This window comes from Notamacropus eugenii, chromosome 1 (genome assembly GCF_028372415.1).
Source record: "Notamacropus eugenii isolate mMacEug1 chromosome 1, mMacEug1.pri_v2, whole genome shotgun sequence".
Lineage (NCBI taxonomy): Eukaryota > Metazoa > Chordata > Mammalia > Diprotodontia > Macropodidae > Notamacropus > Notamacropus eugenii.
Window position 1 is genome coordinate 315,471,884 of NC_092872.1, and position 14,910 is coordinate 315,486,793.

The 14,910-nt window shown below is 37.6% G+C and overlaps 1 protein-coding gene across 12 annotated transcripts in view; it reads right to left on the reverse strand.

Annotated features, from left to right (window-relative positions):
• The window catches only part of FUT8 (fucosyltransferase 8), a 446,072-nt gene that overhangs the window by 301,715 nt on the left and 129,447 nt on the right, over positions 1 to 14,910 (reverse strand). For 3 of the 12 annotated variants that reach the window (XM_072629587.1, XM_072629581.1, XM_072629583.1), the window contains exon 4: positions 1,549 to 1,642. The exons of the other annotated variants lie outside the window; for them this stretch is intronic. The gene's annotated coding sequence lies outside the window, so the exon portion shown is untranslated. The remainder of the gene's footprint in view (positions 1 to 1,548; positions 1,643 to 14,910) is intronic. 12 annotated transcript variants of the gene reach the window in all.

Sequence of the window (14,910 nt, forward strand, 5' to 3'; positions counted from 1 at the left end):
ATGCTAGGCATATAGTACTTATTAAAGAACTACAAAAAAGTTCAGTCAGGAGAAATTTAAATGTCTAGGATGATTAGAGATTATGGAAGTTTGCGTTTTGTTTTGTTTTGAAAATGGTGAGATTTAAACTGGGTCTTTGAAGGATGAGTAGTGTTTTGATTTCTGGAGATCAGAAATTCTCATGAACTTCCAAGAAACCAAATGCACATCATGACTTCAATTTTGCCACCACTGAGATGAGCCCTAATCAGGCAAAATGAAGCAGTAACTATCATAAGGACTACCTTGTTATTTGGACATTAAGAGGAAGTGAAAAGCTCTACTGAAAATGATGACAGATCCCATTATTAAAGGATGTTTGCACTAGCCTGTGAAGCTTATGATACAAAATCTAAATGAGCTAGTTTGTCCTGCTCCATGGCTCTCATGGAGTACCAGCCTCACAAAACAGATCCTATCAGAGCTTATCAATTGGCACAAATAGGTCCCTTTGAGACTCGTTACAGCTTGGAAGAAAAAAGAAAAAAAAAAAAGAAAAACCCACACATGATTCTGCCTAGTAAGAAATTTGACTTAGTTTGGTTGATTTTAAGGAGTTCTTTTTTCAACTGACAAAAATACACAAACATTTCAAAAGGTGTTAAGTAACTTCTCCAACAGTTTGCCTACAGCTTATTGTTTTGAAATTTTGCAAAGAAAAAGAATTTTTATCTAAATCAGGAAAAAATAAATACAGGAAAGAAAGATGGTAAGAAAAACTTTCTAGCTTACTTCCACTTCAATAAGCACTTATTACACATCTACTACTCCATGCAATTACTGAGCTTAAGGGTAGGGAGAGAAAACAAGAGCAAATAAGACTCAGTTACTGCCTTCATAAAGTTTACACGCCAACAAGAAAGAAGCACGTATACATAAGTAACAATTGCACAAAATGTTCTTATATGTTCTCATAAGCCTATGAGAGGTACAAGATGATTGGCACATTTCAAAGGAAGGAAATAGCTCAGTGACAACTAAGTAGCTAGAAGAAGTGGGACAGAAATCAGAGCAAGTGTCAATGGGGTATTTAAGCTGAGTACTAAAGATGAAGAACTTTGGCATAAATTAGTATGGTGGCTATTGCTGTTTGGTGATTTCAGTCATGTCCAGCTCTTCATGACCCCATTTGGAGTTTTCTTGACAGAGATACTGGAGTGGTTTGCCATTTTCTTCTCTAGTTCATTTTGCAGATGAGTAAACTGAGGCAGACAGGTTAAATGGCTTGCCCATGGTCACACAGCTATTAAGTGTCTAAGGCCAAATCTGAACGCAGCTCTTCCTCACTGCAGGCCTGGCACTCTATCCACTGAGCCACGTAACTGCCCTGTGAGAATGATGGTGAGTACATTTCAGGAATAAGAAATCTGGTCTGAACAATGACAAGAAAAGTACAGAAAATATAAAACCAACAATGTACAGCTTCTCTGGACCACAAGTTTTATGGAGGGGAATAACTTGAAATTATATGGAGGCAGAGATACAAAGTACAGAGGATATAGTGCTGACCTGATGGAGTCAGGAAGAGAAGAGTTCATATTCAGCCTCAGACAGTTATTCTGAGAAAGTCTCTTCACTTTGCTCTCCACCTTAGTTTCTCCATCTGTAAAATGGGTATAATAATGATATCTACTTCACAAGGTGTCATGAGGCTAAACTGAAATAATATATGCACAGGGCTTGGTAAACCTTAAAGATCATATAAATGTTAGCTATTATATTTATTATTAGATAAGAACAGAAAAGGAAGAACCAGATCATGAAATGTCTTGAATGCCAGAATACAGCAGTTTGATCTTTATTCTGTGTAAAAAAAAAAAAAAAAAAAAAATCAAGAACAGCTAAATACCTGGAATGCCCAAAAACAGTACAGCACCTGACATGAGGTAGGTACTTAAAAGTCGACTGACTGATTGGTTGACTGATGGATGTAATCAGATCTGGGCATAAAAAAACTGATAGGATTTCTGTCAGGTAAAAAAACACCATACTAATTTTTGTGCGTAGAGGTAACATCACAAGAGGAATCAATAGGGGAAAACAAAGAGGAGAATTCTCCACATACTGGGCTCCCCAACATTGTCTAAGATTTAATGATCTGAGACCAGAGGTACAAAAAGCACACACGTCCTTAGCTCCCTGGACTTTCAGCTGCCAATCAGCTTATGAGTAACAAGTTCATAAGGCTGTGATTGCGCAGGATAGAATCCAAAATCATTGAGACCAAACTGAGATCTGCTACAATAGGTGACAACATCCAACAGGTAAAAATACAAGGTATCCCCTGCAACCACGAATAATTTCCTAACAAGACAGAGATTGAATAGCAAGACACAAATTACCTTCACTAAAAACCTGAGGGTCAAGATGAGCCACAAGCTGAGTAAGTTACGTACTTACAGATGGAAGTACAACATCCTATTAGGCCCAGGGCATCAAACAAAGTAGCAATGAAAAAAATTATCCTTATGGGAAAGTATTTAAAAGAATACAAAAGAAGATATGAGAATACTTTTATTTAAAATGACAAAATGTAGAATTTGGAAGCTGGAAAGGCCCTTATAAAATCACCTTATCTTCATCACTGATCCAGGCCCAATTAAATTTAAAACAAAAAAATTTGTTTTTAGATATTCATATCTTCAAGAAAGATATGCCAGTGTCAGGGATTAAAGGGATCAAAAGCAGGCTAAATTAAAATATTAAGATTAATTTACCTATTAAAAAGAAAGAAAGCTGCCAAACAACTTAATGAGTATCTGCAGATGGGAAAGATGTTGACTACATTGCTCTAACTTCAAACAGGAAATGGGTTTAAGATGAAAAACAGAAACAGAGAAAGATATAAAGAATCTGTTGGCCATAAAGGTGATTAAACACACTGTTGATAATTCCTCCCCATCATCTAAATGATCTTCCAATTCTCTGAAAAAGACTTTCAGATTGGCATTTTGGCCGATTCTAACCTAGAAAATTACTTGCTTCTGCTCTGGATTCCACTGGAGTTTCAATTAGCTGATTTCACTTTTAAAAGCTATTGTCAGAATGTACTACCGTAGAATACAACCTCAGTGAGTGGATAGAGTGATCATTACAAATTGCATCTCAAAACAGTTTGGAAATCATTCAAGAAGAAAGATATAATTATCAGTAATGAAAATGATACCAGGAAAGAAATTTTGTGGGAGATTTTTCCCTTACCCCCCCCCAAAAAAAAACTATCAGAGAGTAGATAGACAAGGTTTCAACAACCATTCTACTACAGGCACAAAATTCCTGGGGCTCATAAATTGGCAATAATGATGACAATGGCACTAAAATGGTTACCACCTCAAGGCACCTGTTAAATTACTGGGTTATGGATTTTTTTAAAGTAATGAACAATGTGATCACAAAAAGAAAACTCTGGGGAAAACCAGATTTGTTGTGTTTTTTAAATTTTAGAAATATCTCAAAGTCTCTTATGAATTTTAACAGATTAATTCTCCCAAGAGTTCTTCATTTTCCCTCCCTCATTTTACTATTATCATTTCCAATTTATAGTCAGAAAAGGGTGGGGGGGAAGCAAAAAGGATTTGAAGGATTTTTGCTCAAGGTGACAGAACCGACATCCCTACTCCCTACTCTCCTTCTCCAGCACCACTTACCTCCGCCCCACTCCCCAGTCATAAATCTATACTTTTCTGTTATTAGAGACTTGAGAATTACAATCCCAATCAGATCTAAATGTTGTTTCTGAAAATGTTGAGACAGATATCAAATGGAACTGTCAGACAGTGGTTGCCTGTAACAGGCCTACACTAGAGATTTCAATAATTCATGTGAATTCAGAATAGCATGATACAACAAAGTTCTCAGAGATAAAGAGCATCATTGTACTTGGAAAATAAACTGAGTTTAAAATATGCAGAATTACATTTTCTATGTATTTCACAATAGAGAAACAATTACAATGGTATTTTATCTGCACACAGTCCAAGCTTGTTTCTTTTAAAAGTACTGAAACTACCTCCTTCATGAATTCTGAAAAAGAACCTAGAGATATTGTTTTAAGGAAGCAATTGCAAGCATTGGCTATCCAAAAACAGCTGCTTAACCCTTCATAGTTACTAAGGTGTATAAAGGTGTTGAAAAGAATATTGAAGTAAAGAATATTGAATAGGGGGTACAGTACCTAGAGTGCTGGAATGGAGGGGAGGGGGGATTTTGGGGGAAGGAGCGACAACAGAAATATCTGAGTACAAATCCTGACTCAGATACTTCTTAGCTATCTGACCCTAGATACATCACTTGACCTCTGTCTGCCTTAGTTTCTCCAGTTATGAAATGGGAAGAATAACAGCACCTACCTAGTATGACTGATGTAAGGATAAAATGAGTTAACACTTGCAACATATTTTGAAAACCTTAAATCACTGTGTAAATGCTAGCTATTGCTATAGGCAGATTCAGTAAAATTTAGGTTTAAAAATAAAGTTATAAGTTGGAGTTGAATAACTTGTTGTTTCCATCAATCTAGCTAACAAAGTAAAACAGAAAGTTTTCTGTTTTGTTTTGTTTTCAGTAGCCTAAGTGAAACAACATATATGGGACGAGGTTTAACTAAATGGTAAGAGTACACAGCAGTTCATAGTCAACACAAGAAAACACAAAAAGATACAAAGTCGCCATGTTCCTTGACTGAAACTTCTCTGAAAGCTTTGGTTATGATTCTTTTATTAAACATGACTCTTATAAATTTATGAGATAATAAAATAACCCAAACTAATTGCAAATTTCATTCATCTTTAAAACAACCTCTCTGTTACAGGGATAGGAACTGGACCTGTGATTTCAAGTGAGGAAATTGTACTTACCAATGCTGGTCAGCATCTCCTCAGGAACCAATAGGCTAGAGTTGTACTGAGCACCAAGAAGTTTAGAGACTTTTTCCAGAAACACACATTCGGTATGTCAGGTGCCACACTTGAACCCAAGTCTTCTTGGCTTTGACATAAGCTTTCTGGCTATTATGCAGCACTACCTCTCTTTAATTATTAGGCAATTCTTCATTTCATATAGCATGAGAATGACTAGAATATCAAGCCTGGAGCCAGGAATCAGGAAAACCTGAGTTCAAATCCAACCTCAAACACTTACTAGCTGTCACCTTAGGCAACTCACTTAACCTGGTAGCCTCAGTTTCCTCAACTGTAATATGTGGACAACAGCAACTACTTTGTGAGGAACAAATGAGATCATACTTCTAAAACATTCTGCACAGTGACTGGATATAGTAGGTGCTTAATAAATGCTTCTTCCCTTCCCCTTTTCTTCTCATCCATACCATCACCGCTTGCATGTTATACTCCTATACTGACAACACACAATCACTAAGTCCTGTTTAACTTATAAAATTTTAATACTAATTTCAGCCAAATATAATTAGAGCATTAAAATTAAAAATCCAATTACATAGAAAAGTGATAAATTTATCCATTTTCAATTAATGTCATTCCCTTTCAACAATGTAGTCAATCCAGTGCTATTCACATGTGTCCCTGAAAACATTAAAAAAAGAAAACACTTAAGACTATGACCAATGAACATTTTTTTAAAATGCAGAACTGTTTTTCAATAATGAGAAGGAAGGAGAATAGGGGGCTCCACAGGGAAACTGATATGTCTTCATGAGAAAAAGTCAAGAGTTTGATATAATATTTCTCCTAACAAGATTTACTCCAAGGCATCTTCTTTTCCAGCCTCCTAATGACTGCCAGAATAAAAATTCATGGAGTAAGGGAATTTTAGAGCTGGAAGGATTCTTAGAGATCATTGAGTCCAACCTCCTCATGTTACAGATGAAGAAACTAAAGTAGAGAGTGGGTAAGGTGAAATACCTACATTTATACTGATAGTCACTAACCTTACCAGCACCAGAACTATACTGCAACAGAGGCATAAATGTACTACATATGTTTGTTATACAAGGATTCACTATATTATTAATAAAACACTATATTCTATAAAATTTGACTAAACACATCAACTCATGATCTTCCCCCTGAAACTTTCCTACCCCCTTTCACATAGTCACCCAGGCTCAAAAGCTCCAACTTCTCGACTCTGTCCTCCCTTATATCCAAAGTTTCCACTTGCTTTGCTACATGTGCCTTGGCATTCTCTCACACATTCATCCCTCACTTTTGACTCAAACACTGGCACCATCCTATTTCAGGCCCTCATCAGCTCTCACTTAGACTACTAGAAGAACTTCCTAATTGGTCTGATCTCTTGCTTCCTCCTTTCCCAGTAACAGTAAATATAATGTAAATAATGATTCTGATTTGAGCTCCCCTTCTGAAAAATCTTGAAGGGCTTCCTACTGAATTCCAGGATAAAGTACAAGAATTATTGTCATTCAAAATGGCTATAAACTACATTTTTAGCCTTATTTCAAACACATGGTGTTCCAAAGAAACCAAACTTATTGGCCTAATGTCTCCATGCAGTCGTGCCCATCCCTTTATCTGGAACATATTCTTTTAAAACTGATGATGTTTCTATCTTCCTTATAAGCAGGTGCAAGAAGTTATTTATAGGCTACAGAACACTGAAATACTATAAAGACCACTGGCTACATAGAGTTAGAAAACTTGAGTTACCATTCTGCTTTTCTTACTGTTGTTGAACTGAATTCACAAACTGTGGGACCAAGGGAAGATCATGACATCTTTGAATCAAATTTCCTCATAAGCAAAATGGGAATCACAAGATGTCCACTCCCTAGTGAGAGGCTGGAGTCAAAATATTTGAAATTTTATCCCCAACATCTTTGGATTTTATCCCCAAACACTCAGTAGTTCTACAACTTGGAACAATTACTTAACCATCCTTAGTCTCAGGCACCTCATATGTAAAATAGGGTTAATAATACTAGGACTGGTGAAGACTAAAAGAGAAACTATGTAAATTTTTTTGCAAACCTTAAAGAGTTATGTAAATATAAGGTATTATTATTACCATCACAGAAACTCCTACCACAATAGCTCATTCACAGTAAAAGTGAAACTGGATTCTTAAGTCCAGGCTAAAAACTCAGCCAGGTTTAGTTAAGCTAAATTACAAAATCATAGCATCTGAGAGATCATGTACAAAAGAAATCCCCACTATAACATCAGAAAAAGGACCCTCCCCTAGGAGGCGGCCCATTCAAAAATCAACAATTCTAATTGTTACAAAATTTTTCCTAGCCTAGAACCTCAAGTTGCCTCATGGCAACCACCTCATAGCTTCTTGGTTCTGTCCTCAGAGACTAAAAAGAAAATCTCTAATCTCCCCTCCATGTAAGTCATTCAAATACTTGCAGACAGACTCCTCTAAAGTAAAATATGTACACTTCCTTCAACCCATATTGTATATGAAATGAGCTGAAGGTCCCCCACCAACCTGGCTGCCCTTCTTTGGACATTCTCCAGTTTATCAACGTTGTTTGGAGCCCAGAACTATTCATAATACTTCAGATGAAGTTTGTGAGGGCAAAGTACAATGAGATCATTACCTCTCAACTGTCAGAAACTATGCTTCTTTTCGTATACTGAAAAATTATATAATTTTCTTTGGTTGTCAAATAAAACTGCTTATATTCCACTAAAACCCCAGACATATTTCAGAACAATTGCTGTAGAACTGGGTCTCCTCCAACTTGTACTTCTGAAATTGATTTTTGTACCAAATGGAAGACCACTGAATATCATCTTATTCATTTCCATCATCTCACTAGGTTGAACCGAAAGATCTAGACTATTAATCGAAGAACAACCATTGGGGGCGGAGCCAAGATGGCGGAGTGAAAGCAACGACTCACCTAAGCTCCTGGACAAATTCCTCTGGATACCTCTGAAAGGAGAATCTGACCAAACTTTGGAGGTGCAGAATCCAGTGGGTGATAGACTTTGATGGATTCGGAGCCCAGGTTAGACTGGAAGGTCCGAGGGAAGGATCTGTTCTGCGGGGGTGAGCCCCAGCGCACAGCACAGCGCGGTCAGCGCAGCAGGGCGGAAGGGACCTGAGAAGCCCGAGAGTGGCGGGCGAAACCAGCGGAGCAGGAGACCAGCCAAACCGAGCCGGTGAGAGCCACTGAGCGCCAGATATCAGCGCAGCAGCCCTTGAAACCTTCAGCCTGAAGACTAAAACTTCGGTAAGTCACCTACTTGAACTTCCGGGAGCCAGGATGGCGGAGTGATCAGTAAATGCTCTCTCCTCCCCCCTGATGACTGTGAAAGAACCATAAAATATTTCCCCAGAAAAATCCTGGATCAGCGGGAACAGCAGAAGGGGGCAAATAGTCTCATAACACCAGAGGCTAGGAAAATAGCAAAGGGGGATTCTTCCTACTGTGGCGGAGGCAATCCGGAAGGACAGAGGACCCAGAGCAGAGAAAATTCACACTGAGACCCAGGCAAGCCTCAGTGCCGGGAGACGAGCCCCAGGAGGGGTGGGAACATGCATTAGCATCTAGGCGTGCCTCAGCCCTCCAAGGGAAAAAGGGAAGACAATAGGGAAGCTGGGATCACCATCCCCTGACCTTGCCTTTGCCTCAGGTCAGCTGAGGAAATCTCCTGTGACCAGACCACCCCTCCCACACACTTAACAAGCTAACCCCAGGGTTGATCTGGGAAACAAAAAACAAAAACCTGCTTTTAGCTTCTTCACACATCAGCTCAACACAAAGTTCTGTACCTTCTGACTGAAAGAACCAGAAGCTACAACACTCAGCCAACATCATGAATCGGAAAAAGCAGATGAAAAGTGAAAAAACCATAGAATCTTTCTATGGGGATAAGGACCAAAACACAAACACCAAAGAGGTCAGAGCTGAGACTGTACTTCCATCTGAAACTTCAGAAGGGACTATGAATTTCTCGCAAGCACAACTAGATTACCTGGAAAAGCTGAAGAAGGGAATAGAAGAAAAACTGGCCAATGATTTTAAAATTATAAAAAAAGAATTCACTGATGAGAACATCACTTTGAAAAGGAAAATTGAACAAATGGAAAAGGAAGTTCAAAAATTAACTGGAGAAAATAATTCCCTAAAAGGAAGAGTTAATCAAATGGAAAAGGAAACCCAAAACCTAATTGGGAAAATTGATCAAATGGAAAAGGAAACACAAAACCTAACTGGGAAAATTGGTCGAATGGAAAAAGAAGTACAAAAATTAAATGGAGAAAATAGCTCCTTAAAGGGAAAAATTGGTCAGATGGAAAAGGAGATGCAAAAGTTAACTGAAGAAAACAATATGATGAAGATTAGAATTGGGCAAGTAGAAACTAATGACTCAATGAGGCAACAAGAATCAGTCAAATAAAATCTAAAGAATGAAAAGATAGAAGAAAATGTAAAATATTTAATTGGAAAAACAACTGACCTGGAAAATAGATCCAGGAGAGAAAATTTAAGAATTATTGGCCTGCCAGAAACCCATGATGAAGAAAAGAGTCTGGACAATATCTTCCAGGAAATCATCAAGGAAAACTGCCCAGAAGTACTAGACTCAGAGGGCAAAATAGTCATCGAAAGAATCCACCGTTCCCCTCCCGAAAGGGATCCCAAACTAAAAACCCCAAGAAATATCATTGCCAAATTCCAGAGCTATCAAGTGAAGGAGAAAATACTACAAGCAGCCAGAAAGAAACAAAGAACAACCATTTACTAAGCACTTACTATGTGCAAACACCATGCTAGGTCTTGGACACACAAAGAATGAAACAAATGAGTCAAGATAGTGGACTACAGGCAGGAACTTGGCTGAATTCTGCCAACATTCTCCTCCAAATAACTTTCAAATAATGCCTGAAATCAAATTCTGGAAGGGCAGAGCTCACAAAAGGACAGGGTGAAACATTTTTCCAGCTCAAGACAACTGTGGAGGTCAGCAGGAGAGATGTCCAGGGTAGGGGATGATTAGAGCATAAGCACTGGGCCTTGGAGGAAGCTACAAGAGTGGGATCAGCAGCTTCAGGAGCTCTAAGCCCAGAGAAAGAAAAGGGGTCTAACAACTAGTCAGAAAGAGATTAGAGGGGACCCTTTGATGACACTGGGTATAGAACCCTGTTGTATTACCTATACCCAGTTCTAGGTAACCAGTGTTCCACTAGCACTTGTGGTCTCAGGGAAGCAGAGACACTGGTCATAGTTCAAGGGCTAAGAAGAACATTAGCATTTGTCTTCAAGAAAGCAAGATCCCTTTCGGAGTAAAAACCAGAGAAAAGGGCAAGTAAGCAGTGACCAAACCTCTCCTTGGATCATATCCACCTTGGGAACACTGAAAACTTACAGACCCCCAGAACTAGATCTGAAAAAAGCAGCACAAAAGGCCTGAAGCTTGAGCCAATACTGTCTACACCCTGGCAGCAGAGTCAAATTTAAAGTTAACTTTAACATAAAGTTAAAAGTCAAGAAATAAGTTAGGAAAAAAATGAGCAAACAACAAAAAGAACCTCATCATAAAAAGCTATTACAGTGACAAGGAAGATCAAGAAAAAACTAAGACACTGATGTCAAAACAGCTACAAGAAAACCCTCAAAGGAAAAAAAAATTGATACTCTGGAGAGGAAAGGAACTAGAACTACAACCATTACTTGCCCAGAGTGATAAAGAAATAAAAGTCTTATACTCAAGCTCACAGTTAAGAATTTGCTTTAACAACAACAACAAAAAAAAAAAACCTGGGAGTTTCAGTGCACTGCACACCCAGTATCAGTCAACAGTATAATGTGACACCCAGAAAGAAGCTATGGTGTTCTTGGGCTGCATTAACGGAGACATAGCTTCCAGAAATAAGGAAGTATTTTGCCCTTGTCAAACTACATCTTAACTATTGTGTCTTATTTTAGGTAAACAGTTTTTAAAAGACAGTGATAAACCAGAGGGATCCAGAAGAAGGCAAACCAGGAAACTAAAAGACCTTGAGTCTATGCCATAGTAGGGTCCATTGATTAACTGGGGATCTTGAGCCTAGAGAAAAGATTAGAATGTGATAGTTGTATCATATGGAATACTAATTAAATTCATTCTCTTTAGTCTCACAGGGCAGAAGTTGCAAAGAGGCAAATGTATCTTTATGTTTAAAAAAAAAAAAAAAAGACTACCACTCAGAGCCAGCAAAAAACGGAAGGTTTTTGGAAGTGGTAGGTTCCTTCTTATTAGAGGTCTTCAAACAGAGGCTACATGATTCTATGATTTGGCAATGTCATTATAGTTAGAAAGTTATATATGACATTATAGCAATGTCATTATAGTTAGAAAGGACCTCAGACTTCATATCCATTGAAGAAATCCTTTCTTAAAGGATCATTGGCAGTTGAGCTTCTAGTCTACTCCTAGGTGTTTTATAATGACTTCAGTTCCTCAAGCTGGACATTATTAGAACTATAGTCTAAGCAAGTCATTTAATCCTGCTTGCCTCAGTTTCTCATCTATATAATGAGCTACAGAAGGAAATAGCAAACCACTCAAGTATCTTTGCCAAGAAAACCCCAAATGGGATCACAAAGAGTGAAACATAATTAAACAATTGAACAACAAAAAAACCCAAATTCTGAATTGCAAAATGAGTTGAAAACACTAAACACTGCTTAAATATTAAAAATTCTTTTGTCAGAGCCATCATTAATACAAAGCGGTTCATTCATTAACCTGTGCTTATTCTTGATTATTATAATTTCATCTCTTGAGGATGAGTCATAGTAATTATGTTTTATTAACAGGTTAAATCATCAGCTCTTCAGTTCTACTCCAATTCTTTTCCAAACTCCTAATCACTTGGGAAGATTTATGGAACTATACTCAAACAATACTATTAAAGCATAAGTCCCAAATAATTTATGCATTTCCATTTACTGACTCAGGAGGAACACTTGTAAATCTTTTGGTGGGTGGCAGCAGTGACCAAGTTTGAAATAGCTATTGAGTGGTATTTTTACCAGGCTTTGATTTATCCTCAAAATCATTTAAAGGGATAAAAGGTCAATCAGTACAAAATTATCCATATTTGCTCAATTTATAATAGCAAGAAAATTGGAAATAACTTACATGTCTGATGACTTGAGAATAACTGAATACATGATGGTATATTGATGCAAGAGAATATTATAGTGCTATTTTTTTAAAACAAGATTTATAATTTCATTGGTATAGGGAAATCCTAATGAGGAAAACTCCCTCTACCACTGTAGAACAATTCAATTCAACAAACATTTATTATATGCCTATTAGGTGCCTGGCACTGTGATAACTGCTGAAGCTATAAAGAGAAAAGCATTGGAGTTAAAAGGGGTTAGGGAGGGTTTCCTTTAGAATGCCTGATTTTTGTTGGGACTTAAAAAAAGCCATGTCAGTAGTTGGAGAGGAGCACAGGAGTATATTCCAGGCATGATGAACAGCCAAAGAAAATGCTGTAGCCAAAGAGATGGAATGTTTTGTTCAATGAATAGCCAAAAGGCCAGTGTCACTGAATAGAAGAGTGAGTAAAAAGGGGAGAAAGGTGTAAGAAAACTGGATAGGAAGAAGAGGGCTAGGTTTCAAAGGGCTTGGTTTCAAAGGGCTTCTAATGCCAGAGCATTTTGTATTTGCTCCTAGAAACAATAGGAAGCCACTAGAAGTCACTGAATTGGGGGCGTGGGGGGCGGGGGGGGGATAGGGGGTAGGAGCAGGGAGTGCAATATGATCAGATCTGAGTTTTAGGAAAATCACTTTCATGGATGAATGGAAGATGGCCTTAAGAGAATAGAGAGAGACTTGAGGCAGGTAAACCTACCAGCAGACAATACTCAAGAAGTGAGGCAATGGCAGTGTAGGAAAAGAGAAAGGAATGAATTCCACAGATGTTACAAAGGTAAAATCAATAGGCCTTGGCAACAGTTTGGATAGGGAGTAAGAGAGAGTGAGAAATCCAGATCAGCAGTTGCTCAGCAACTTAGACCCTGAAAGGGGTTCCTCCGTGAAGACCCCATAAACCCCTGCCCAGGGACACAAAGCCCATATACATCAAGGAGTTGGACATGAGCTGAGATCCTCCAGATTTTGAAACCAGCTTTCATCAACTACATCATGCTGCTTACTTCTTTTAATGGGGTCAAACTATAAGCATAAATCACGCGAGGAAATGTGGAAACACCTATACAAAGTCATAGAATCAAAACCAATACAATGACAAATGTTTTATACATTGAACATAATGGTGTTGATTTGGTTTTTTGTTTTAAATAAGGAAAAGCTTTTACTAGGCATTGAGGCAGTTCATTTTTCAGATTTACTAAATAATGTTATTACTGGGCTATTTCTGCATATGGCTGAATAAGCAGCTGGAAGAAGTTGGTGAAAATTCAGGGTTTTAGGAAGTGAGACAAACTTGGCAGTGTTGCCAGTGATGGGGAATCTGATGGTATAATTAGAATTGTCTCAGCAAGCTTTTGAACTTTTTTCCATTAAATTGATAAAAATTTATGGGTAGCTTCTGTTTTTATATCACTTGTTTATTCATAAATTGTTCACCTATTGATAAGCAATATGTTCCATGCTCTTTAAATTTTCTTGTAACATCTTTCTTTATATCTAGGTCATATATCCATTTTGATCTTATCATGCATGGTACACCAAGATAATGGTCTATGCTCAATTTCTGCCCTACTGTTTTCCAGTTTTCCCAACAATTATTGCCAAATAATAAATTCTTACCCCAAAATCTTAAGTCTCAATTTTTAATAAACAGCTAACACTTAGGATAAAACAAAATTATTTTCAAAAGTTTAGAAGAATTCTGTCAAACTTCCTACTATGAGACAAATAGAGCCTAAATACCCAAAACATGAGAAAATTAAGGCAAAGAAAGACAAGCATGGACCAATATCATTTGTAAACAGTATGCTTCAAAAGTCTCAGTGCAGTTTCAATTATAACCTATGTATATGTTAAAATATTTTAAATAAGATCCTAATCAATATTAAAGAAATTTATTTTTAAAATCATTCACTATGATCAACTTGAATTTATGTCAGTGATGTGTGGAATGATGATGATAACATTAAGAAAACAATATAGTCATCTAGAAAAAAACCCACGACTGTATCAAGAAATGCATAAACAGTCTGACAAAGTACAACACTCACCCATGCTTTAAAAAAACTGTAAAGCACAGACATCGAGGAATCTTGTTTAATAAGAAAGAGTATATCTTTTTTAAAAAAAGCTGATATCTACAATAAGAAAACATTAGATCAGGGATTCTTTTTTTTTAAATCTTTTTTAAATTTATTTAAGTTTTCAATATCTTCGTTTGCACAAAATTTTGAGTTCCAAATTTTCTCCCCATTTCTCCCCTCCCCCCACTCAAAACGCCAAGCATTCTAATTACCCCTATCACCAATTTGCCCCCTCTTCTAACATCCCTCCCCTCCCTTATTCCCAAATCTTTTGTCCTGTAGGGCAAGATAAATTTCTATACCCCATTACCTGTATTTCTCATTTCCTAGTTGTATGGAAGCACAATCCTCAACAGTTGTTCCTAAAACTTTGACTTCCAACTTCTCTTCCTCCCTCCCTCCCCACCCATCCCCATTGGGAAGGCAAGCAATTCAACATAGGCCATATCTGTGTAGTTTTGCAAATGACTTCCATAATAGTCGTGTTGTGTAAGACTGACTATATTTCCCTCCATCCTATCTTGCCCCACATTTCTTCTATTCTCTCTTTTGACCTTGTCCCTACCCAAGAGCATTGACTTCTAATTGTTCCCTCCTTCTATTGCCCTCCCTTCTATCATCCCTCCCACCCTGCTTATCCCTCTCTCCTCCACTTTCCTGTATTGTAAGATAGGTTTTCATACCAA